Source organism: Carettochelys insculpta, chromosome 4 (assembly GCF_033958435.1).
Source record: "Carettochelys insculpta isolate YL-2023 chromosome 4, ASM3395843v1, whole genome shotgun sequence".
Classification (NCBI taxonomy): domain Eukaryota; kingdom Metazoa; phylum Chordata; order Testudines; family Carettochelyidae; genus Carettochelys; species Carettochelys insculpta.
Window position 1 is genome coordinate 52684889 of NC_134140.1, and position 25186 is coordinate 52710074.

The 25186-nt window shown below is 38.5% G+C and overlaps 1 protein-coding gene across 6 annotated transcripts in view; it reads right to left on the reverse strand.

Moving 5' to 3' along the window:
* The window catches only part of SGCZ (sarcoglycan zeta), a 470824-nt gene that overhangs the window by 127000 nt on the left and 318638 nt on the right, over nt 1-25186 (reverse strand). The gene's annotated exons all lie outside the window — the stretch shown is intronic.

Sequence of the window (25186 nt, forward strand, 5' to 3'; positions counted from 1 at the left end):
GCTGCACTTCGATCTTGCATACTTCATCATCCTTTTCCTGTGGTACACGGCTTTCCTTTATAATAAAAAGCTCTTCTGAATGGGATTGTCAGTGATTGTACGTAGGAATCTCTAAAATTATTTTGTGTTAGTTTCTAAGACAGTAAATGTGTTTTGTCTTTCACTGGACCCTACAACAATCTCATGTAATTCCCTGCCAAAGAGCATGCTTGGTTTGTCTATTTTTTTTCCAGGTACAGAGCAGTAACTGTCTGAGACACTATGTTGAGAGCAACCATTTGAGCTCAGAATATGTTCATATCAAGGGATGCACTGGAAAAAAAAAGCAGCTGCTATAGATATTTCTCCCAGCCCTGATTTAATTGTCATGTCCCTTATGGACTTTTAAAGATCATTAGCACAAGCAGCTGCCTTTCTGGCAAGATGGTCATAATATACAATTGAAGCTTCAAAATGTACCTTTAAATAGCCCTTTACCCTGTGCTATTTTGTCAGTTTTTTCAAAAGAGATCCTTCTCACTCAAAATACCCATTTCCTAAACAACAGAGGCTATTACATTATCTCCTTTGCCTACTGCATGAAATCTTCAGATTCAGCAGTTAAATTACACTGAGTGGCTATTTCCATGGTCTTTGCATTCTTATCCACGAGGATTTCCTTTTCTTTACTCACAGGAAAATAACTAACTTGATTATCACATGCTTTCTACTCCTCAAGGTTATTGAGCTAATGCTCTGATTGTAAATTAAAACCTAGGGTAGCACCTCTCACCCAGAGTTTCATAAATAGGAAGGTGGCATAAGACTGTGCTCAGCTTCTATCTCCTCCCTTACATCTCTGACGTCAACTCCAAGAACCTGTCTTCCCGCATACATGGCACAGGGGAAGAGAAGGATTTAAATCTGTGTTATTAATTCATGCATGTCTTCTATATACACGATTTTTTCCTACCTATTGGCTCCAAAGCCAGACACTCAAAGCAATCAGAGTCTACAACAGTGACCAAATCAGAACCATGTGTTGTCTGATAAAGGGTTCAAAGTACTGAAATTACTCTGGTGTAAAACAGTTGTGAGATGAGAAACAATGCTAAGAAAAAAATTAACCTTGGTCTTCTTCACAGTAATGTGGAACATCGCCACCTTCCTAGGCCACTATGCCTGTCTTTCTTTTCTTGTGGTATCTTAATTCAGAAAGTAATAGATCTGAATCTCAGGGGTAAAAGTAACTTAAATTTCCTACATGTACTGTTGGATTGCTCCTGAGAGGGTTCAATATGACAGTAGCTGTAAAAAAAATTAAGTGAGGGGTAGAGTAAAGGGGCCTCAGGGCAGGCGGGTGGAAGGATGTAGAGGGTGCAGAAGTTAGAGTTGTGAGTGTAAGTAGGGACTCAGGAGAGACGGTTGGGATGTGCAGGGTACAGAAATCAGGGTTGGGCGTGTGAGGAGGGGGTCTTACACAATCCAATACAGCTGTCCGACCTTACTACCTCTCCTAATAGGTGGAAAAAAATAGCCACTCTTCATGATGGGGTAGAGGGTAGGGGCTCTTACCGAATCTTCCTGAGGTACAAAGCATTCCGGAGATACCTCAAGATATTCACAATGCTCCAATGTAGACCAATCATTACTACCACAATCTGGTTCCTAGTGTTTATATATCATATATATACAAAAAAAGTGAATGAACTAGATGGTCAGCATGTTTTTAATGCCCTGAATATCTCATATTGGAGAAAGAACTGTTTGATCAACAGTCCAAACCCTTTTCACTTTCATTTTGGATCACAAAAAGACATTTTTTTCTCTTCTCTCCAGAGCTGAATTCTAATTGTTTGTATTTTTTACTAATTAAATGTAGTGGTCACCATTGCAAACAATGCTTGCTCTGAGATTACCTGAACTTATTTATTTATTTAAAATATTTTCACCCTGTCTATGTATTTCAAATATTCAAGCAGTTTAATTTTTCAAAAACAATATAAACATATATAAAAAGATTTAAAAACACCAAACTCCAAAAAGGACATAAAACCTACCAAAACATCTTAAAAGAAGGATCACACACACAAACTCAAACACCAATGAAAGCCTGAGTAAAAAGGGTAGCTTTAATCTGGTGCCATTTAATGGTGGAGCCATGCGAATATCCTGGGGAAGAGAATTCAACAGCCTGGGAGCTCTGTGTTGATAATCAATCTTATCTCCCTAAGTCGGGGAACAGTAAGAAGAGTCTTCCCAGTTGATCTCAATCCCCTGGTAGGTTCATACAGGAAAAGATGGTACTTTAAATACCGTGGACCCATTTAAGGTTTTATAAGTCACAACTAATACCTTAAATTGTGCCAAGAAACATACTGGAAGCCAGTGCAGCTGCCAGATCACTGACATTATATGCTCTGCATAATCAGTGTTAGTTAAAACTCAGGCAGCCACATTCTGGTCCAGTTGAATTTTCTGAAGACTCCTTAAAGGCACTCCCATATACAGTGCATTCCAATAATCTCGTCGAGATGGGACAAGAGCCTGGATCACTGTGGCCAAGTCATGATTGCTCAGGAAGCATTGCAGCTGGAGGATCAGATGAAGCTACCCAAAAACACTCCTAGCCACCAAAGAAATTTGTTTTTCAAATGTTAAAAAGGGGTCCAAGTGGACTCCAAGGTGCAGACCTGTTCTCTCAGAGGAACAATAACCCCATCTAAACCAGGTACAATGCCACATTCCTGAACACATGCTCTCCCGGCCCACATAACCTCAGTCTTATCTGGATTCAACTTCAGCCTACTAGTTTTCATCCAGTCCATCCCCACCTCCAGACACAGGTTTAGATCAGTTACCACCATACCAGATTCTGATGTCAAAAGGGAAATAGATGTGGGTGTCATCTGCATATTGGTGGCACAGTCCACCAAAACTCCTTATGAATTCTCCCAGCAGCTTCATGTAGATGTTAAACAGCATAGGGAACTATATGGAATCTTGCAGGATCCCATAGCACAGCCCCCTAGTTCCACCTTCTGAAAATATCCTCACACATAAAAGTGGAAAGACTGAAAAACAGGGCCTCTGATACCAAAAGCCCCCAGCATTTCCAGATGGATACTCCAATGGTATCAAAAAGCTGATGAGAAGTCCAAGAGAATTCCCAGGGACACACTCACTCTGTCTACTTCCTGGCAAAGGTCATCCACCAGAGAGACCAAGGCAGGTTCAGTTCCAAAGCCCAGCTTAAACCAGACTGAAATGGATCTAAATAGTCTGTTTCTTCCAGGAATGCCTGAAGATGCAATGCCACAGCTCACTCAAGCATCTTGCCCAAAAATGAAATATTAGCAACTGGAACGATAGTTATTCAAGTCATGTGGGTCCAGAGAAGGCTTTTCAAGTAGTGGTTTTATCACTGTGTCTTTCAAGGCAGCTGGAACTATACCAGATCTAAAAGAAGCATTAATAAGCCTCTGCACTCACCCAGTTAGATTTAATAAGCCAAAAAGGGCAGGGGTCAAGCAAGCATATGATTGGATGCACTATTCCAACCACCTTGCCCACATCCTCAATCTGCAGTAACTGAAACTGTTCCAAAGAAGAATGACTGAATGGTGCACTCAGCTTGTGAACCATTTGCAGGGGGAATTTTCTCAGACAGTAAAAGCCAGGGAAAACCCATTAAAAGGAAAAAATCAAATATTTTACCTGAGGAATTTATTCGTATTGACTTTCTGATTGCGTAGCGAAGCTTGCGAAAAGCCAATACAATCAAAAGACATTTGACCCCTCTATGCGCTCCAAATGTCTTTTTTAAAAATATGAACACTGGGTTTCATAGAATGAGATTATGTAGGTTTTTATTTCCTGTGGTAATGATTTCAGGATCCAAATGCCAAATACTTAAAAGCCCTCTGTGTAAAGAAAAAAACCACTGAATCTTTGTAGTGAAAAAACAAAAGAGATGCCTAAAGTGAAATTTTGACCCCACTAAAAACTCTCAAAAACAGAGTCTACATCATTACGTAAGAATATTTGGATTTCTCTCTCTACTACTACAAAAAAGTTTGGCAAGAAATTTGGTAAATGGATATGGAGGCCATACCAGAGGGTAGATTGCAACATGACAGGAATGCCCCTTTCCCCTGTATTTATTTTTGCATAAAAGCCCTTAGCCATAGTGACAAAGAAAAATATCAAAGATATTTCAGGGAGAAATGAGGAGGATTTTAAGCTGAAACATGCTCGCAATGTAACTATTAGGAGCTGGAAAATACAATACATGAAATTTTGGATCTTGTTGATTTTGGTGTACTCCGTGTCAGCCAAAAGAGATGCAATCAGGCTGTTACCTGGATTAATTTTGCAAATGGAATATACCTATACAGGAGAGAGGTACATCTATTTAGGTATAGTTGGCACTAACTTAAAGGACCTCATTAAATTTGAGCCTCAGTTATAAATACAATATCAGAACATTGGGGGAAATTACAATTCCTTTATCTTTCCCTGTATGACAAGATGAACCTAATAAAAAATAATGTTCCTCCGTGAGTATTTTGTAATCTTTTCTGGCTGGAGGTCCTGCGTGTCACCTGCATCTTACTAAAACAATGGCAGGAATTTTATGCTACGAAACCTAAACAACATTAAATAAAATGCAAAATTTAAGTCGATAGAACAGTATTTTCTGGAATCCCTTAATTTTAAACAAAATTGGCCGTGGCCACACTTGGCCAAAACTTTGAAATGGTGGAGGGGAATAAGGGGATTTCAGAATGTGCAGGGTCATTTCAAAAAGGACCCCCGTGTAGCCACACACGTTTGAAAGTGGTGCTTTTGAAACACCGGGGCCAGTAGCCTCCTAATGCTAATGAGGCACTGAATATTCATTTCAGTTAGTAATCTTCTAATGAGTAATCTTCAGTTAGTAATTCAATTCATGAGTAATTTTTAAAAGGGACATTTGTATGGCCATTTCAAAGTTTTGGCCAACTGTGGCCACAGCCAGTTCTATAGCTCCAGTTACACGGCAGAGCAATGAAGCCACCTTTTCATGCTCAAGGTTATAATCAGCACTCAATACCATACCTCAAGAAAAGCCTGTTCTAAACTTGGCTCTCTGACTCTCTCTGAGTCATCTCTGTGCAAAATGTTTGACCAGCTCTGACATAAATGAGTCAAACGATTTATGAGATACAGCTGAAAAATTATTGAATAATGGACAGCAAATACTTTGAACACTTTTTGAAGAACCATGTGCCAATATTACGTCCTAAAAACAGAATTCATTAGAGAGATTTTAGCACTAATTTAGCCAAACTAATTCAAATTTTTCATTCAACATTAATTTTTGGGTGAATTTTGCACAGTAAGAGTCTAAGAGCTGCCATACCCTGTCAAGAAAATTCATTTTTAAATAAGTTTGAGACAAAAATGCAAGAACATGATTATGTTGTTGAAATTATCATCTTCAAATCTTCCCCCCAAAATTAGGCTTTTCCACACAAAAGGGGAAACAAACTATAAAAAATAATTCTACAAAATTGCCATTGTAAGCCAGTCAATCATCAAAAATAAAACAAGAACAAAATATACCCTAACAACTAATCATTTCCAGAGAGTGTCACTTTAATTTTGTCATTCAGGGCAGCATAATTCTCCTTCAAGTCTTTCTTAGACAGGTTGATTCAATTTGTACAGGGATTTTGTTGCTGGGTTAAAGTTTAGCACAAAATCCTCCAAAGGACCATCAGCAAGTCCTGGAAAGCACAAGATATGGTCATATTAACTTACCAGAGAATGCAGAGCTCTATTTTTCTTCTATTTTGTGTCAGTGTTGATTCCAGTGTAGGTGTACTTTTGTCTGTATTATCTACTTTTTGCCTTCAGTATAATTTGTTTCCCAAATTTTCTTTAATCTACTCAGACCAGGTGGCAAATTGCTGGCATATTTGCCACATGGACATTCTACCTCCCTCTTCTCGTATTCTGTTTTGTTTTTTAAATACCTTCATGTTCTGAAAAGAATTGGACAGATTTTGTATTTTGACCCATTTTAGAATGAAAAATAATTCACTCATTTGTATTTGCTTCGAATGTTGATAAATATCCATGCTCTCTGTAAATTTGGTAAAGTGACAGGTATGGGATTGATGATAACACACACACATCTTCCATCTGGCTTTATTTTCACCGACAGTCTCACACGTATACTTATCCTGCTTTATTAACAAACACATCAGTGTATTGGATTTACTTAATATATGAAGTATTTTATTTACTTAAGTGTTCTAAACTTTGAGTGACAATTGGCAAAAATCAAATAGCTTTTATAAAATGGAGAAAAATGTTAAAAAAAAAGAAATGGAACAAAAAGAATGGATACAGAAGCACAGGAAGGAATTTTGCCCTTTCAACACTCCCTCCATTGTAAACACCCACAGCAGCCATACTTGAAACAGCCTTTGCCTCAATTATTCCCAAACATTTGGGATAATGTACCAAGAGTCTGATCTAGGACCAAACTCCAACGTATTTTAGCAGACTTTAGATTGGGTCCTTAATACTGCAGAGACTAATTCCTTCAAGAATTTCTGTGAAGTTCATGAGAGGTGCAAGGCTTTTAACAGTCACTATCGTGTGTGTGGGTGGGTGGGTGGAGCGGGAATGTGCATGTATACAGAAAAAATGTGTTTTAGCCTGAGTTCACTTAGAACAGGTTGAATTCCTTATTACTAAGGCAAAGATTTCCTTTATAGACAAATTTTCCCCTCTCACAATAATAAATACATTGAGAATAATATACTCCCTGTAAAATGAATACAAATGTCACCTACAGATTATCTCAAGTCTTTAAAGGAACCAACTAGATTAAAGGAATTTCCAGGGACTTATTGAGGCCTGAAAACAGCAGACTTAGAAGTCTTAGCACTACAGGGTGATTAAAAGACTTTGCCTCAACAGAATCTTACTGAAGTCAGTGAATATTTAAAATTTATGAATGAATTAGTAGCTGAAAGAAACCAAGAAATCCAGAAACATAGCTTTGAAGAAACTTTGGTGCCTTATTTTCTTTATACTTCAAACACACAAATTAAAACAAATCAGAGGCTATCACAAACGTGGAGACCCTAACCTGAAATAACTTGTCATAAAACTGTGAAGGCAGAGGGCAGTTTTTGCACAAGCTGAGGATTTGCTCCTGAGTACAGAAAATTTTTCCCCAAATAGTTAAAGGGTGACAGAGTTGTAAGCCACTGAAATAAGGTGGTTATCATTTGGTATACGATGCTAACATTAACTACAGATGTTTGCTTTGCTTATAATAAACATATTAACAAAATTAACATAGTTAGAGCATCAGAATTGTGTCTCTGATGCCAAATAAAACCAATTGAGATTTCCTGCTGACTCAGGCTTCCTTTACCAAAATTGCAGCTCATCGTATGAGAACATCGTATGATCATCCCCAGGTGTACAAACCTCTGTAGATGCTGTAAATGAAGTCCTCAATTGAAACTATAATGGGCGCGATCCATAATCTATGCAGACCGAAGGATGCCTACTACTACTACCACCTACTACACATGACTTTAATAAATGCTTTACTAAAATTTAGATATACATGTAGATCTTGTCTCTTATCAACAAGGCTTGTTATCCAACCAAAGAAAGCTGTTAGGTTAGTTTAACTTGATTTGCTCTTGACAAAGCCATTGCGAGAGTTATCACCTTATTAACTTCTAGATCAGCGTTTCCAAAACTAATTTGGCCACAGAACACTTTTGGGCTTGGAATATATTGACAGAACACATACTGCTGGTCAGGGAATGGGGGAGAGATTCATACTGAAAAAATGCCATGCTCAAAGCTTGATTTAGAAGAGCTAGTTTTTTAAAAACCTTATTTTACAAAGAACAAAAAAACCCCAGTAAGAGAAAAATCATCTGAATGAACAACTTATGTCCTTCTGATAGGAGGATAGTTAGTAACCTTATAATTAAGTATAAAAATTAAAAATTATGTACAAACCCAGAACAAAACAACAATATAACAGCCAAAAGAAGGATGGTTAGTGTCTTTGTTCAAAAATAGAAATGACAATATTGTTTAAAAAAGGACTGCCCTTCCTTAAAGCTTAAAAATATTTTTATGAAAAAGAAACAAAACAGAGTATGGAGAATATTTTTAAATTTTGTGTCTTCAGAAATTTGATATTTTTACAGAAAACTATTGGAAAATAAAAATAAGTAACATTCAACAAGTTTTTTAATGGGAAGATTGGTTTTGCATCTGTTTCATCATGAGTCAGATAACTATCCCAGTATAACGTGTTATGAGTATTAATATACCTACTACCTAAATGCCATTTAAACACCTTCCTATTTTTGATACACACAATTTCTTATTTAACATTTCAGAAGGAAAAATATCACTAGCACTGATTTTTTTTTTTCAAGAAATACCTATTCACATTGTGCACAACAGCAGCATTCCATGGAACACTATTTGGGAAATGCTGTTCTCGATGTTTGCATATTGATTACTTAATAATTTGCTCTATTGTTTTTCCTGGTTCAGAAGTTAGGCTGACTGGTTTATGGTTTCCTGGGTTGTCCTTATTTCCCCTTATATAGACGGGCACTATATTTGCCCTTTTCTATTCTTCTGGAATCTCTCCTGTTTTCCATTACTTTTCAAATATAATAGCTAGCAGCTCATATCTCCCCAGTCAGCTCCTTGAGTATCCTAGGATATACTTCATCAGGCCTTGGTATCTTGAAAACATCTAACTTACCTAAGTCATTTTTAACTAATTCTTTTCCTATTTTGCCTTCTGAACCATCCTCATTTTCACCAAGTTAGCTCTCTAATCATCACCAACCTTCTCACAGAAAACTGAATCAAAGAAGTCATTAGCACCTCTGCCATTCCCATATTTTGTTATTGTTTCCCACCCCCCTTCATTCAGTATTGGGCCAACCCTGTCCTTGATCTTCCTTTTTTTTTTGCCCTAACATTTTGCAGAATGTTTTCTAGCTAACCTTTATGCCTCTAGCTAGAATTTGAGCTCATCTTGTGCTTTGGGCTTTCTACTTTTGCCTGATTTCAGGTTACAACTTCATACATGCAAAAGGCAGTTCTAACCACTAGGATCTGCATCATACTGCATCGGGGTGGCTTTTAAGGGCCCCAGTTGTAAGTAATCACTACCTATCAATTCACTGACTTTCATGGGTGTTAAGGACACTACCTTGCTAATCCATGTTACAGGATTTGGCCTTTTGTGAGAGAAAGAGTTGGTTTACAATCACTTGCTCAAGGATCTTTTTTTCCTTCTTCTATTTTTCTTCCGTTTTCTCACTTGCCTTCTCTGAACCAAAGTGCTCAGGGTTCTCCTTCAGTTTTCTTCCAGTACAGAAAATTTCATTTCCCGTAAAGATGCGAAGAAGGGCCAAACCAACTGCTCTTTTCTTAGTTATCCCTTTCGCTAATTGTTGTTATGGTGTGTTCTTATCATACATTACAATTATTGTGAGTGTCTCAAGCTCCAGTTTACAGAATATACTCTCTCTCCTCTCCCTACTACTCCTTGTCCCATCTGTTGTGAAAGTTCTCTCTCTTATTTCTATTTCCCCTCCCTTCACCCATATGTCACTGGTTGCTTGGGAGGAAGCTTGGGATCTTCAGTCTACTTATCAGGAATCCTTTCATGTGTCAGAGTACTACACTGTCTTGTGAGAAACTCCAACCAAAGCCATGGACTCCTGAAAACATGCATGCTGGACCCTGGAGAGCAATATGTGGTAATAAAGCAAAATGATAATCACTGCTATTAGCTCTAGACAAAAATATCCTCCTTGTTTTACTTTCTAGTGTAATGTCCATGAAATTTGTATTATATCAGCAGAAATGTGTGCATATGGAAGCTTGATATAAGAATAGTAGCCTAACCAAATAGCAAAAAGGTCTGAAATTCTGGAATTGATTCAAACATCAAACAAAACATCCACTTGATTTCAAATTTAAACAACCCTGTCTGGAAATGACAAAGCTGACATGAGCTTTCAGAGAAAGCTTCTGAACTACCTTCAATTCACTCCTTCTCTATGATGTGTAACAAATAAAATCTTGAACTATTAAGCCGACCAGCACCTCTACCCCACCCCCAAAATCAAATAATTACAAGATCTTCAACACAAATGTGAAGCATGTGCTCTTGTATGGATGCAAGACCTGGTGTACTAAAAAGACCTGAAATCACAGACTACAGACCTTCATAAACAGATGCCTTAGATACATCCTTTACATCAAATGGCATGACTTGGTCACAAATAAGGAGCTTTGAAACAGTATAGGATAAGATCCACTTGATGTCCAAATCAAAAGAATAAAGTGGGGGTGGCTAGGCCACCCTGTCAGAAAACCATCATCCAGCATAGTCTGTCAAGCTCTCAAATGGAACTCACAAGGAAAACGCATAAGAGGAAGACTTCAGACAATGGGGAGAAGATCTACTGAGACTGAAGGACAACAACTGGGATACTCCTGGGATCAACTAGAAGTTTTTTCCTGAAACAGAGGGAAGTGGAGGAGACTTGTAGATGACCTATGCTCTACCCAGAGTACAAGGGTTTAAGTCAAGTAAGTCATAAGGCCATTACTCTAAAAGGGATGTTCAGACCAGGATCACTGCACCATGGTCTCTTTCTGAACATCCATTCATTGTATGATTTCATCTTCGGTGTGGTCAACATGTCAGAAGATATTAATCAAAGTTGTAATGGAAAAGTCCAGAAATCAGAGAATTTTTTGTTTGATCGTTTTTTCAATTTCTATGCTTGTGTGTTAGAAAGAGAGACTTAGTTTTAATGTACAGGCAGGCAGCATTGAGAATGTGTTTCTGGTTATATTTTTAATTGAGAAATAGAATGCTTGGCATACGCCAGTAAATAAATCCTGTCAGAGGGTGAAGCGATTTCAAGCAAATTTACAATGATTTACACAAATACACTTGAATAAGTATATGCTCAATGGAGGAGCAGGGTAGTTGTCCACTGTTTATTACAATTTTATACTCAGATGAAAAAAAAGCTCATCAAAACTTTAATGTTCAAAATGTCAGTGGACAGAGCACTGGTGGATAAACAGGAGAGAGAAATCCTGAATAGCCAGGGAAATTGGATAAGCAAATGGTGGCAGAATTTGGTTTCAGATTATTTTTCACATTTTCCTCTTGCCTAGATTTCATCTTTTTAATTTCTTTATCCCATATAGTTGGCATCTATATTAAATTCACACCTCTACCGAGCAAACTAATGCAGTTGGTCAGAAAATATAAAACCATGCTTATGAATAATTCTGCAGTTTTGAAAACTTGTCATTTTGAACCAGGATGAAAAGTTAAATATGCAAACAAACATTCTCTCAGGATAGTTTTCCCATAAAACTTGTGTTGTGACAGAACTGAAAAGGAATTCTTCAGCTCTCTGGTTGCCTTCTTGGAATGCTCTTGTCAATAGCACTCTCTCCTACAGCTACCCAGACATAAAATGAAACTGATGAGAGCCCTCCAGTATGCTTCCTGAGAGGCAGACAGCCACAGCCTTTCCAGCCCTGGAGCTGTGGGTGTGTTGAGTTAGTGAGCCAGGGAGAGACAGTGCTAGGGCCATCAATGTTGCCAGGTTTCCAGACAGGCCTCTAGGGGGCCATCATTTTTGCCCATTTATTTTTCCTGATGCAGAAATAACTTTGCAGCAAAATTGTATTTTTCTATGTGAAAACATCTTTTTTTTTTTAAAAAAAGGGTTATTTTCCATTAGAAAATTTCTGACCAGGTCAAACACCTAACAATGATGGTAATAAAAGCAGATGAGCAAACTTTTTATTTTAATTTATGAATGTTTATCTGAGAACAAAACTGCCAAATTTAGTTATAATCTGTCTTTTCCATAATTTGGCTAAACTCTGCTAACCTTGTTTTTATTCATCTATCACCTCCATATTATCACCTGCCATGGAGGGTATTTGCCTTCAGATTGCTAATTTGGGCTGCGCCTCAATAGTCACCTGTTTTCTTCTAGGAAGGCAGAAAGTTAGGATGTCAAATCTGGTATACTTTACCATTTTATGATGTTATGGTTGGCTGGGAGACAAGACCCCATCTTGTGAGGTTCAGACTTGGCAATGGTGAGTCCTGATCTACAGTTTTAACGTCTACACTATATGAAACAGGACTGAAACCATCTTTCTTACACTTGAACTGGTGCAGAAAATAGCAGCTGACATATTCAACAGAGTGCACCAGTCCAGCGCCTGCCTCTCTTTGATGACCCAAGTTCAAAATTTCAGTCTGGCCAATCCTAGAAATGGATTTGAAAATTCAGAGTGTCATAAAGAAATTGATGGAGTGAATTACACATGGGTGTCATCTAGTTCAGCATGATATAGTGTAACCAGTACCAGATGCTTCAGAGGTGCAAATTCTGTCCACAGATTATTGGGTAGTATGCACACATGGAAATCTTCTTGAAAGCTCCAGTCATGACCAGTTTATTGCATAGACTCTAATAATATGTAGTAGATTCAACTCCTGGAGTCACATAGTTACATTAGAAGGCCAATTTTTTATTTTTAATCCTAATGTTTCAGCCAAATTGATTGTGCAGAAGGGCTTATAAATAATAACTAACGAGAACTTGTGCACCATCTTTCTGAGGCTGCAGAAATCCTGATATAGTAGTTCCTAACGATGCAATAAATTCCCAGCATATGCACAGGTGATTAACTTGAAGTTCCACTGCTCTGTGGTACGTCAGAGCACCACTCCAACAGAGGACTATCAACATCAGCAGAGGGCAGTGTATTTGTTTCATCAATGACACAGCCATACACGACATAATGGTGGAAGTACACAAAGCAACCAGCTGCTACCGGTCTACAGATACGTTAGGGAAATCCCAGCTGTTCTCGGGGCATGCTGTTTTCTTGCCAGTCTGGAGGAGAAGTCCCCTTCAACCAAGTGTGTAAGCCCTGGTGTAGATATTTACAGCCCCTGATTTCCTGAATCTAATCATTCCCCCAGATATAAGACACTTGTGTATGCCTCATATCTTCATTGACTTGAGGGGATTACTTCCCTCTGCATGACCATAACTTGCCACAACAGCAATGTTCCCCTGGAATAATGGAAATGACAACCTTAAGAATGAGGTCAGCCTACTCAGGGCACAGAGATGAACTCTGTCAGCAACTGGCTTGTGTCTGTGGAAACCAACTCCAAAAGGAAATTAAAATCATCGTAAAAAACCAAAAATATTGCACAACCCCAGTCTTCAACCAAATCACCCCAAACCACATTTTTTAAAGCTTACAGAAAGAAAGAATGAACAGTCAATATGGAAACCATATCTATACATTTCCTAAATTTTAATGAGCTGAGATACCCTGGCATGGGATGCCCTAAAATAGCCAGGACAAACAGCCCTCCTGTTTTTATTTCTCTATAAGACTTACAGTCTGATAGGAGTCTCAACTGTTCTATGGACTTGGAAAATCTTATACCAATATATATGTTGGAAAAAAACAATAATTTTAAGTTCCGTGCAGCGCAGAGAGAGATGTGACTACCAAATTGTATGATGAAGAAATAGGACGAAGAGATTGTCTTTTAGTAATAAGGAGTTTTATCTTCATGGACTCTGAACTTAACCTAATACTAAACAAAGCTAAAACCCACAAAATCTTATATAATTGAAGTAACTATTAAAATGATCATTTACTCAAATTCAAGATTGTTGTATCCAATTTTTGTAAGCTAGTCATAACTATTCCTTTCTGCAATGCTGAGGCTTCCTGATAACTCTTTTTGGGTTTTGGATCACAAGCCATTAACAATTAGTTATTGTTACATCTCAACTATTTTGATCTCTTAGCAATGTTTTCTGTGATGCAGATTCCACCTAATGTTCCTGTGTTAAATAAGAACTTTACGCAACTCCAATCAACTCTGAACAGCACAACTGAAATGAAAAAAAGCTTTTGTCATATTATTGTTCTGCCCTCTACATCCACTCATTTGCTCTTTTTATCTAATTCTTGCATGTTTCCATGAACCCCAATTGTAATCTGAGGTAGGGACTACATATAGAACCTGGAGCAATGGGGGAAGGGACAGACAAAGGAGGCAGTAGCCTTGGGGCCTGGCATTCCAAAGGAGCCCAGTGCTCTGGCTGCTGCGGCTGCTACTTCAGCAGAGGCCGCAACTGGAGCTCCAGGCTCTCTTCAAGTGCTGGAGCAGCACTGCTCCCCGGCTCTGCACGGCTGTGATTGGGGGGTGAGGGGCTGGCATAGCACCACCACCTGGGCAGTGCTAAGGTCTGGCAGGCCTAAGGCTTGTCCCTTCCACAGCTTGAAGCTGGAACCTCCCCCCACCCACATTGCCCTGTGGCCTGCAGTTTCAGGTACTTTAATGAGGCCGTAGTTACTATAATTACATAAAAAACAAATCATCATAATTTGAAAGCTAAATTTGTAAATCATTTGCTATCTCAAAATGTATGTCTTGATCACAACAGCAAAGGCTCTAAGAATCTTGCATTTGTCCTCACCAAATGACAGCGAGCTGTACTCTTGACCTTCAAGAACATGGATTCATCTCTGTAAATATCCTTTCATGAAAGTAAAATCAGTATGTATCTCTTGCCGCCCTATTTGTTTTGTCGGACTGGAAGCATCAACCTGAACATTTTAATATATTAATGTAATGTAGGAGGGGAAAAAGGACACCCAAAATTGTCAGAATGAAATCCCCTCCACACATCAGACTGTCACGCACAGTTCTGGCAAAATAACAATCATAAGTGAGTTTGAAAAGAATGCACTCATGCACTGCTGCCACACATTCTTTAACCTTGTAAAATCTTTACTAAGCAGCTTAGTCATCACTAAGACACAAACTTGGCTGGTACCTGAGCTCAAAATTTGTTAAATGGCCTTCCTTCAAAATTTGTCATCTGTGAAAAGGAGCTACTCAGTACCACCTTTGCTCTAAGGCATGCCTGGTTCAATACATTTTTTAATGGAAAGGCAGTTTGCAATGAGACTTGCCAGTCACAGATAAAGAAGTCACAAGCTTTATTCAGAAGGTCAAAATAAAGGATCTTAGATTCTTCAGGAACGATCATCATTTGGGGGAGAAGACAAGGCACATCATTTGAAGAGGGAATAGTGTTTTTCCATGACTATGGCATTGGCCTCTAGTTTTTAGCTGCAGACAATTGCAAACTTTGAATTCTGTAACCCTTTTCCAAATGAAACTTTTCTTCTACCATCTATGGCTAATTGATTAATTGTGCTTTGGTAACTGTCTAATTTGGTGCACAACATTTTAGGAGTGCATGGTTACAGATATTCGAAGAAAGTCTCTCACTTTCACCCTAGTCTACATCTACACTTGGAGCTAAGGATATGGTTCCAGATTAAGATATGGTTCTGATTTAAGGTATGCAGTAGCTCTCATTAAGACGACATGATAAAAATAAAACTAGCTGGGCTAGCTCAGGCAGTATATCAGTCTGGGCAGCCCATCCTCAATACAAATCCATGTGAGTATGTACTCAGAATGGCTAGTCCATTCTGCAATTCATGTGCCTGCAGATGCAGCCTTAGTGACTTCAACTTATATAGCCCTGTGGCTAATAGCTTTCTATTGTTTGTTTTCAGAGTAAATGAACTTAGGAGATCGCTAATAGAAGTTTATTCCTGATCAATAGAACACACAAGTTTTTCAAATATGTCTAGAATTAGAGTTCTAAGAATTCAAATTGTTGTATTTGTTTGTGGTACAAGATTATAGTGTAACACAGGAACTCAAAAGTAAAAAAAAGATGCATGCATTTTCTTATGAAGCTTTATAGGACTAAACTTTCAAAGGGATCTCATTCTGGCCTGCACTATTATTCCCTTTGTGTGTTTTTAAATATTAGACAAATAATTTTCATGTGCATATGTTGTTTGTGCATTAAAACCTAAATTTTTGGTCTGCATTGGAAAATTTTCCTTATAAGGCTTGCATCTGATTTGTCACTGGCTTTGGTATGGTAACTTTTTGGAGGTTTTCTTTATTATTCCTTGTAAAGTTCTTAGCATCTGGTCATGATCCAATGAGAGGAAAGGTGATCAAACATCTTCCTTTCTGAACAAGATAGTAGTTGGCATTCTCAACTGCTGTATTTAAGCTATAACTTAATTAATAATCTGATTAAAATGTTTCTCATGGTGCTGAAATTTAAATTCCTGCTCTTAAATTCACATATACTGTTGGTCATATTAAAAATGGAGCAAATTTACTACCTGTTTTTAACTTACAAATCAATATTAAAAATACCATTTCATATTCTGACCACTAGCTTCCATGTAAAGCAAAATAAAAAAAATGGCTGAACATATAATGTACAAGTTTGCCACATAAAAAGTCCTCAGTGAAGACTAGAACCTTTGGTTTTGAACATTAAGAAGTTATAAGCATCTGAAAATGCCCTTTGTTGTAGTTGTGTACCAAGAATCTCTTGATGCCAATTGACAGAGGACATAAGTACACAGGGGTTTAGGGATCCCTTGTGTTCGCCAAAGAGGGCCATGTAAGTTCTTTACTGAAAGCCCAGCTCAAATTATCATCATCACTATGCGATAAATGTAAGGAATATGTGAGGAATTATTTTTATATGCTAAAAATTATGTTCTTTAGGGCAAATAGTTAAATGCAGGTCACTCAAAGGCAGTGACTCAGACAGACAGACTCCTCCAGACAAGTGGCAAGAGATGTTTAACTCCCTGCTGGACCACTGAGTAGTGCTCACATAAATACCACCCTATACTGAAAACCCACAGACCTCTATGCTTACCTATATGGCTACAGCTTTCATCCAGGGCACACTACACAATCCATTGTATACAGCCAGACACTTAGGTACAACTTCATTATCTCCAATCCTTTGGACATAGACAAACATCTACAAGACCTTTACCAAGTTTCGCTGAAATTACAATACCCACCTAAGGAAGTGAAGAAGCAGATGGACAGAGCCAGATGTGTACCCAGAAGCCACCTGCTACAAGACAGGTCTCACAAGGAAAACAAGAGAACACCACTGGCCATGACATACAGCCCCCAGCTAAAGCCTCTACAGTGTATCATCAGTGACCTGCAACCCATCCTGGACAGCAATCCTTCACTCTCTCAGACCTTGGAAGGTAGGCCTGTCTTTGCCTACAGACAGCCTGCCAACCTTAAACAAATTCTCATCAGCAACTATAGACCACAACACAATAACTCTAAACCTGGAACCAATCCCTGTAACAAACCTTGCTGCCAACTCTGCTCACACATCCACATCAGTGGTATCATCACAAGACCCAACTTCAACCATCATCAGGGGCTCTTTCACCTGCACATCTACCAATATAGCATATGCCATCATGTGCCAGCAATACTCCATTGCAACTTACATTGGCCAAACTGGACAGTCTCTATGTAAAAGAATAAATGGACATCAGGAATGGTAACACAAAAAAACCTGTAGGAGAACACTTCCATCTCCCTGGACACTCTAACAGATTTGAAAGTAGCAGCCCAACAACAAAAAAATTTCAAAAATAAAATTGAAAGAGAAATTTCTGAGCTGCAATTCATTTGCAAGTTTGACTCCATCAACCAAGGATTGAACAGAGACTGGGAGTGGTTGGCCCATTACAAAAAGCAGTTTCTCTACTGACAATGGGCCACATCCCGCTTGACTGTACTGGCTTGTTTTCTCCTCTCTTGATGGTCACTATTCCATGCTAACTGCCCATAATGAGACAGTTCCACCCTGACTGAATAGACCTTGCCAGCTCTAGCCCTCCCCTTTACTGGGACCCCCTCCTACTACAACCTGGAACCAATCCTGCAAAAAACCTCTCTGCCAACTCTGCTCACATATCCACACCAGTGGTATCATCACAGGACCTAACTTTAACCATACCATCAGGGGCTCTTTCACCTGCACATCTACTAATATAGCATATGCCATCATGTGCCAGCAATGCCCCATTACAATTCACATTGGCCAAACTGGACAGTCTCTATGTAAAAATCCTCCTCTGGAACCTTTCCCCCAATCCCCCACTCATATATCTGATGAAGCAGGTCTTTGCCCACATAAGCTTATGCTCCAAAATATCTGTTAGTCTATAAGGTGCCACAGGACTTCTTGTTGTTTTTGAAGATACAGACTAAAATGGCTACCTCTCCGACACTCAGTAGTGTGTATCTCACAACATAGGTCTACTAGCATACTGAATCAAATGCTAACCAAGAGCTTGTGGAGACTTCACAAGGAAATTAACAAGAAGTAAACACCAGAGGAATGGGAAGTGGTCCTGTAACCCAGTTATGGTAAACAATATTACAGGATATATGTATGATATAGAGGTGACTGCAACACTTAATGTTGTAGGCCTCAGGCTTACAAAATATTTAGCTTAGCTAAACAAGAGCTTGCAACTAACGTTAAGCAATCATGGTACCTTAACTGATATTTGCTCCAAGGTGGAAAAGTCATGGAGAATAGATGTTTTAACTGTTGATATTTAGTATGTGTGCACTTCAGTGAACTGGTTAAAACTAGTTAGACTATTTGGTGGATTTCTGCACACATTAGATATTAGCAAAGTGCAAACCACAAGTTATTGTGAATGTATGATGTCAGTGTTAATAAATGTACAGGGACCTAATCATCTACCAATGAAAAATGTGGCACATGCAAGTAGTGGGGTGCGGCAATTCAAATATGAAAAGGGGTTGACACCAGCGGGCAACAGTTTAACACATAAGAGCTGTATTTTTGCCTGCATGCCTTGGGAACTAGTAGGAATACACCCATTTGTGGGGATTCTGAATGTAAATGACAAATGTTGCGGTGTTCCCCAGATGCAGATGTGATTGAGACCAGTCTTACAGCTAAACGCTTTGCACAAATGCTCCACCTGTTGTTATATTTCAGTGTCCATGGTATTGTTCATCAACTGCTTTGTGGTTTTGTTAATAAGGGGACCCGTGATAAAGTGCAATTGTTTTTTGTGTGTTCCTCTGGTCTCATTCTAATAACTTTAGTGGCAATCTTCCTATTGCAGTAGTTATTTAGAAGATCAAACATATATTGACCACTGCAGCTTAAGAAATTTAATCTATTTGTGTAGGTTGGGTCCATCCATGGCTATCAGTTAAGATGGCCAGGGATACCACCCAATGCTGTGAGTGTCCTTAAAGCTTCTGTCAGAAGCTGTGGCTGGATGGCAGGGGCTACATCATCTGATCATTACTCTGTTCTGTTCATTCCCACTGAAACATACAGCAGCAACCAGTGCCAGAATGCAAGAAACTGGACTAGATGAAATTTTGGTCTGACATACAATGGCTGTTCATATTTTTTTTTAATCAATACACTGATTTAGGTTACCACACTCATCTATGAGATGGGAGACTCAGGTTTGAGTCTATAGTCCAAATCCTACAGAGCAGGACTAGAATATGGGCCTCTGATGCTATGCATACATGGTAAGTGCTATTTCAGGATAAAAAAGGTCTCCCAAATTAACTGCCTGCATCCATGCAATGCACCTGTTGTCTCAAAACAGTTTTCGAGATAACGGGCATACTATTTCGGCATCCCTGTACACCTCATCTTATGCCTCAAAACAGTTATTTTGATGTGTGGTACCATTTAGACAGAGCCACAAGCAATTTGCTTAGTACAAATTTTCAATTATTTCAAGATTAGGGTGCTGTCTAGACATAGCCTGATATAGCAGGTGAGAGCCCCAGACGCAGGGCTATTGGCTATTCCTGGGTGGGTGTCTCCCCTATCCTGGACCTGACAGACTTGTATAGATGAACCAGTAATGTACAAATTAAAAAAATAAACATTTTCTTCAAACAATTACTGACCAGATTTAGTGACTAATCCTTTTCTGACCACCCAGACACATAATGCAGATCTTAACCGATTACTCTTTATAAGCAAAGTGCAAAATCTTACTTACAAAACATTTACAGAAGACAATATCAGAGTTAAAACAGGGAAAACGTTAATGAGTATTTTTTGAGAGAATGTCTACAATGTCTAGAATTTTCTGATGCCTTCCTCAAGTGGCCTTGTGGATACTCTCACACACACACACACACTTTCACTGCCACGTACTAAAAATAGACACAGTGAAAAAGGCTGAGACATCACCCTGGTAAAAAAAATGGACACAATTAGAGAAAGAACACTTAAAAGGGTAAGGCATTTACAAAATATTAAACAATTCTTTTCCCTGAACCATAAATGGTTACACTGAATCAAGTTAGGTAACAAACAGAAGGTGAACATCATTTTACTGTTTAGGATTCATTCAAGACCTTTAGGGGATAAAACCTCTCCTGGCTAAGATCTCTGTAGTTGAAATGGAGAAAGTAATGCTACATTAGGGCTGAGTCTACACTACAAAAATAACTTCGAAGTTGCTTACTTTAAAGTACAACTTTGAAGCTGAATGTCTACACACCCCCTACTTGGAAGTTAAACTTTGAAGTTGGGCACTGCTCTGTTCTCAGAAATGGAGCAAGGACCTCCAAGTTGTGCTCCCTACTTCAAAGTAAGGGAATAAGTGTGTAGACTTTCCTCACAGATTACTGCTTTTTTCAGGTAACATCGACTCTACATTTTTCCACTAGTGAAGCCACATGGATGAGGAGTAAGAAGAGATGTAATTCTTCTTTACAAGAAGAAGTCTATAGTGTAGTCATCTACACTGGGAAAAATTGTACCTTTACATGTATAGCCTATGTCATCTGTAGGGAGTTGTTTTACTACAGCTGTTGAAAGTTTTCAACTTGTCTGATAAAGATAGGTCCAGACTGGAACACTGCACCATTGTGGTATACCAATAGTCCTATATTTGTATGGTACTGCTAGTTTGGAGCTTCTCTCACTGAACATTATAGTCTGACCCCTGAGCAAAGGGTGTACAGCGCAGTGCATGAAGTTTCACTCAAATTTACCTTTGCTTCATTGGGGACTACTTAGTGACCCTATGTGTCACAGGGTTTTAAACCGTTTGAAGGATTTAAAGCTACATCACATGCTTTATAAATTTAAAATACTTAAAGAACTAAAATCACTCCAAGGAGCACTTTCTGCCTCAGACAGTAATGTATGACATTCATCTTAGTCAGTGGGAATCCTATGTGGATTTCTGTGCTTTTCATTCCTAAAATAAGATTGTGCTCAAATTCCTTCCCTAATAAGCACATTTTTGTTTTTGCTACAGGGAATTATGTAAATGGTTAGCACCCCGAGTATGAGATATTCTAGTTTATTGCATAGCAAAGCCATTTGAACTCAAGTTTTGTCACTGATTCTCCTAGGAGCTGACTGTTTTTTCTGAAAGGAAAAAAAAGTCCTGTTAAATATTTTATGTGACATTTCCAAAGTCTATTTGTTGGGCAGTTGCTCAATTTTTTTAAACTTTTGAGGAGAATCCTAACCAAGTGGCATAAATATTAAATCTGAGTTTTCCATTTCCTCCTCCTCACTCCCCATGCATTTGCAGCAGTATTGTACTCAATAAAATGGCAGCTATCTGGAAATTACCTATTTTTGTCAGGATAATGGGAGAAGTGAAGAAAATAAACAATTCACACTTCTCGCTAGAAATCCTAAATTCTTCTGTTTTTTTTGTTTTGTTTTGTTTTTAAAAGGCACTTTTTTCCAAGAACATCGATGTTTAGGTCCAGTTGTTTCTTCCTGTGTTTCAACAGTTATGAATTAGATCCCACTAACATAAAAGTCTTCCCTTGTGTGCCTCATTACAAATTTAATTGTTCACTTTATTGTCTGTTCTTTAAAACTGTTAAAGATAGCTTACTGTGCACTGTTTAGACAGAGTCTACTGTCTTTTACACAAGTGCACATTTCAGTGAATGGTGCAGTGATAATCATGGATACTTTGTAAACTGGCATGCAAAGTTTGGGATCTGTGAATGAAAGAAGTTAATACGCAACGTTTTAATTAATGCTAAAACCTTAATTATGAGTTTGGCCTCAAAATTATTCTGATTGCAGATGTTGAAAGGTCATAAGAATGTGGGCAACAAAAAAGCTCCACAGTACATTGTGATAAAGTCCTGATGTTATCAAAGAACGCAAGTAATACCTGCAAGATCTTGTCTTTATTAGGGGCACGTCTACACTTAAAACCACTGTCGCATTTTAATGAAAATGCTTTAGATCAAAGGGAGAGAGTATTCCCATTCAGCATAGTTAATCTACCTTAGAGGCTATAACTATGTCAGCGGGGAAAAGCTCTTTTGCTGACACAGCACTGTCTACATTAGTGCTTAGGATGGTATAACTACATCACAGACAGCAACGCCAAGAGCGTTACGCAGATGGAGCACACGGGGAAAAGTCAGCAGGTGCTCAGCATCCACCAGTAGAAAAGCTCTGCCCACAATCTCCCTACCCCAGAGCATCCTGTCCACCAGCAGCCCTGCTGATCTACACTTCCTTCTCCCTCCAAGTGCCTTCTGTCCCACATATCAGCTGTTATGTGGCCCTCCGAGGCTCTGAAGGGGAGCAGGGGAGTGAGGATGCAGCATGCTTAGGAGTGGGTGCAGGAAGAGGTGGAGTGAGAATTTGGGGAAAGGGGTGAAGTGAGGAGCAGCACCCCTACCTAGAGCAAAAGTGAGTGGCTGTGCTCGGGATGTAAATTATTCACACCCACGAGTGATGTACTTATAGTAAATTCAGGGGCACAGACCAGCGCTAAGGAAGTTGAAGGTAATAGGATTTTTAATAATTAATTGAAGTGACACAATGCTCACCAGTCACTGCAGGCAGGAACATGTCACAATTATTAAAAATATGGATTAAATTCCATTGCATTTCTTAGAGAAAATGACCTTTAGCTGCTTTGAAATACTTGCTACTTCTACAATGGTTGAAGAATAGTCCACACTCCACCAACACGTTTTATGAAATGAGCACCAACATTTCTTTTCAATGGCACTTTCCTAAAATTGTTCCTCTCTTGCATGCTACGATTTCTTTCCATCAGCTCTTTAGATTTCTTCAAATATATACTCCCTGAAGGTTAGAAGAAGAATTTTAGTTTGGAATAATTCTAACCTAAATCTGTCAATGGCCTTCAAGTTTTAGTAGGTTACTATGACAAATTTGCTCTAGGTTTTATTAAATACTAAGACGCAATCAAGATGATGTACAAAAGACAAAGGCAAAAACCTAATAATATTTCTCTTCCTTGCAAATCATATTGGAATGAATTATGAAACTGAAATCCTAAGAGCATTTGTCTGAAGTCATATTGAGGGAGATGTTGAACAAAACCAAAACTTCAACCCAGACCTTCAAAAACCTGTTATTTCAGCTGTGAATACCCATCAAATGGACATCAACTGCATTTTCAACTTAATACTGCAATATAGGGATTTGGAGGGAACATCAAAATCATGTTTATTTAGTTCATAAAATTAGTAATCCACAGTCCAAGTCTCTAAGCACAAACATCTACAGTTCAAAATCAAAGTTCAAATATTCAAAATTAGTCTGAAGTTTTGATCTGTAGTTCTGTTCCCATCGCTGATAGCTGGCACAAAACTGCAAGCAGAAAATTAGAAGGCAAGTTGAGGCCTTTGAAAATTTAGCCCATAATTAAAAATCAAACAAACAATCTTTCTACATACTGCTAATTAGTGTTTGCCAAAACAGACAGACAATTTCCAATAATCACAAGAAGGATAAAATTACAGAACCGCATCCCAAAGCACTTATCTAACCAGCTCTTTTCACGTGAGAAGCTCTCGGCCTATGTACCATTAGGTAAGGACCTGCGTAAACAGAATTACGAAATGTAGGTTCTGGCAGATTAACATAGAAACTAAATTCCAGAGTTAAGGATCCTCCTTCCATAGAAAATACTTTCCCCCTACCCACTGCATCAGGGCCTACTAACTTTTCTATTGCTGCCCAAAGTAAAGATTTAATTTAGGAGGATTTGGACTCAGGTTTCTATAGGGGATGAGGATCGATAACTAACATTCATCTACCATCTTTAACAGTTCAGCTTAATAAAATGGGTATTTTACTTTAAGGCTGTATTTGTAAAAGAAGTGCACAAAATGCATCTCAATCAAGAATTGACTAGAAAAACATGATATATGCCATGTTGTCCTTTTAGGGTTGAAACAGCTATTTTCCATTGTATTGTCTCACTTTTTATTTTACCTAATACTTTGTATAAAATGTCTACAGGTACTGCTTTATGGATGAACACATTGAATTCATTCATTCCACTTTATTATGGGTGATTCATGATATTGCAAGGCTGCTCCAAAGCTATAATTCAGTAGGAATAAACACATTACAGGCATTGTAAAATGAGAAGGGGCACAAGGTTTATATCATCTAGAGTTAAAATAGCCAGGTTATTGCCATAGGGTTCCAGCACTTTCCTACTGACCCTGCAATTAAAATCCATTTACAGGGCAATAGGAATTTTTTAGTACCAGGAAAACCTCAATCCTCATGAAATCTCATATCAAGTGCATTTAAATGCATCTCCAGTTTGACCTTCATTAAAAATGTAATGGGCAATTACACTGTGGTATGAGGCCCAGTACCTTTTGTTTGCTTATGAACACTAATCAAGCCAGTAACAGACTACCATTTCCTCCAGTCTGTTTTGCTTTCTATGGTAGTGTTTGTTGGCAGGCCCTCCAGTGGGGGATGGGGACAAAAGCTGCCTCTGGGCCTGGCACTTCAAATGGGCCCATAGCTCTAGCAGCCGCTGTGACTGGAGGTCCAGTCCCCTTTGAAGCGCAGTGGCAGCAAAATGGGGGCAGAGCCAGTGTCGAGGGCTGAATGAACATAGCAGGGAGAGGTGTGGTCCACAAAAAAGCAGATGAAACTTTGGTTCTCAGAACCTGGAGGCAGTGAGAGTAAGTTAGGCCTGTAAGTCTTGTGGGAAAAATTATACTTTACATGAAACAATATGAAACAGGCCTTTTGTTGTTTCAATTCTATTGACTTGTGTGTTACTATGGATAAAGAGTATTTTGAAAAAGCTGTTCTGAGCCACTCTATCCTTTTGG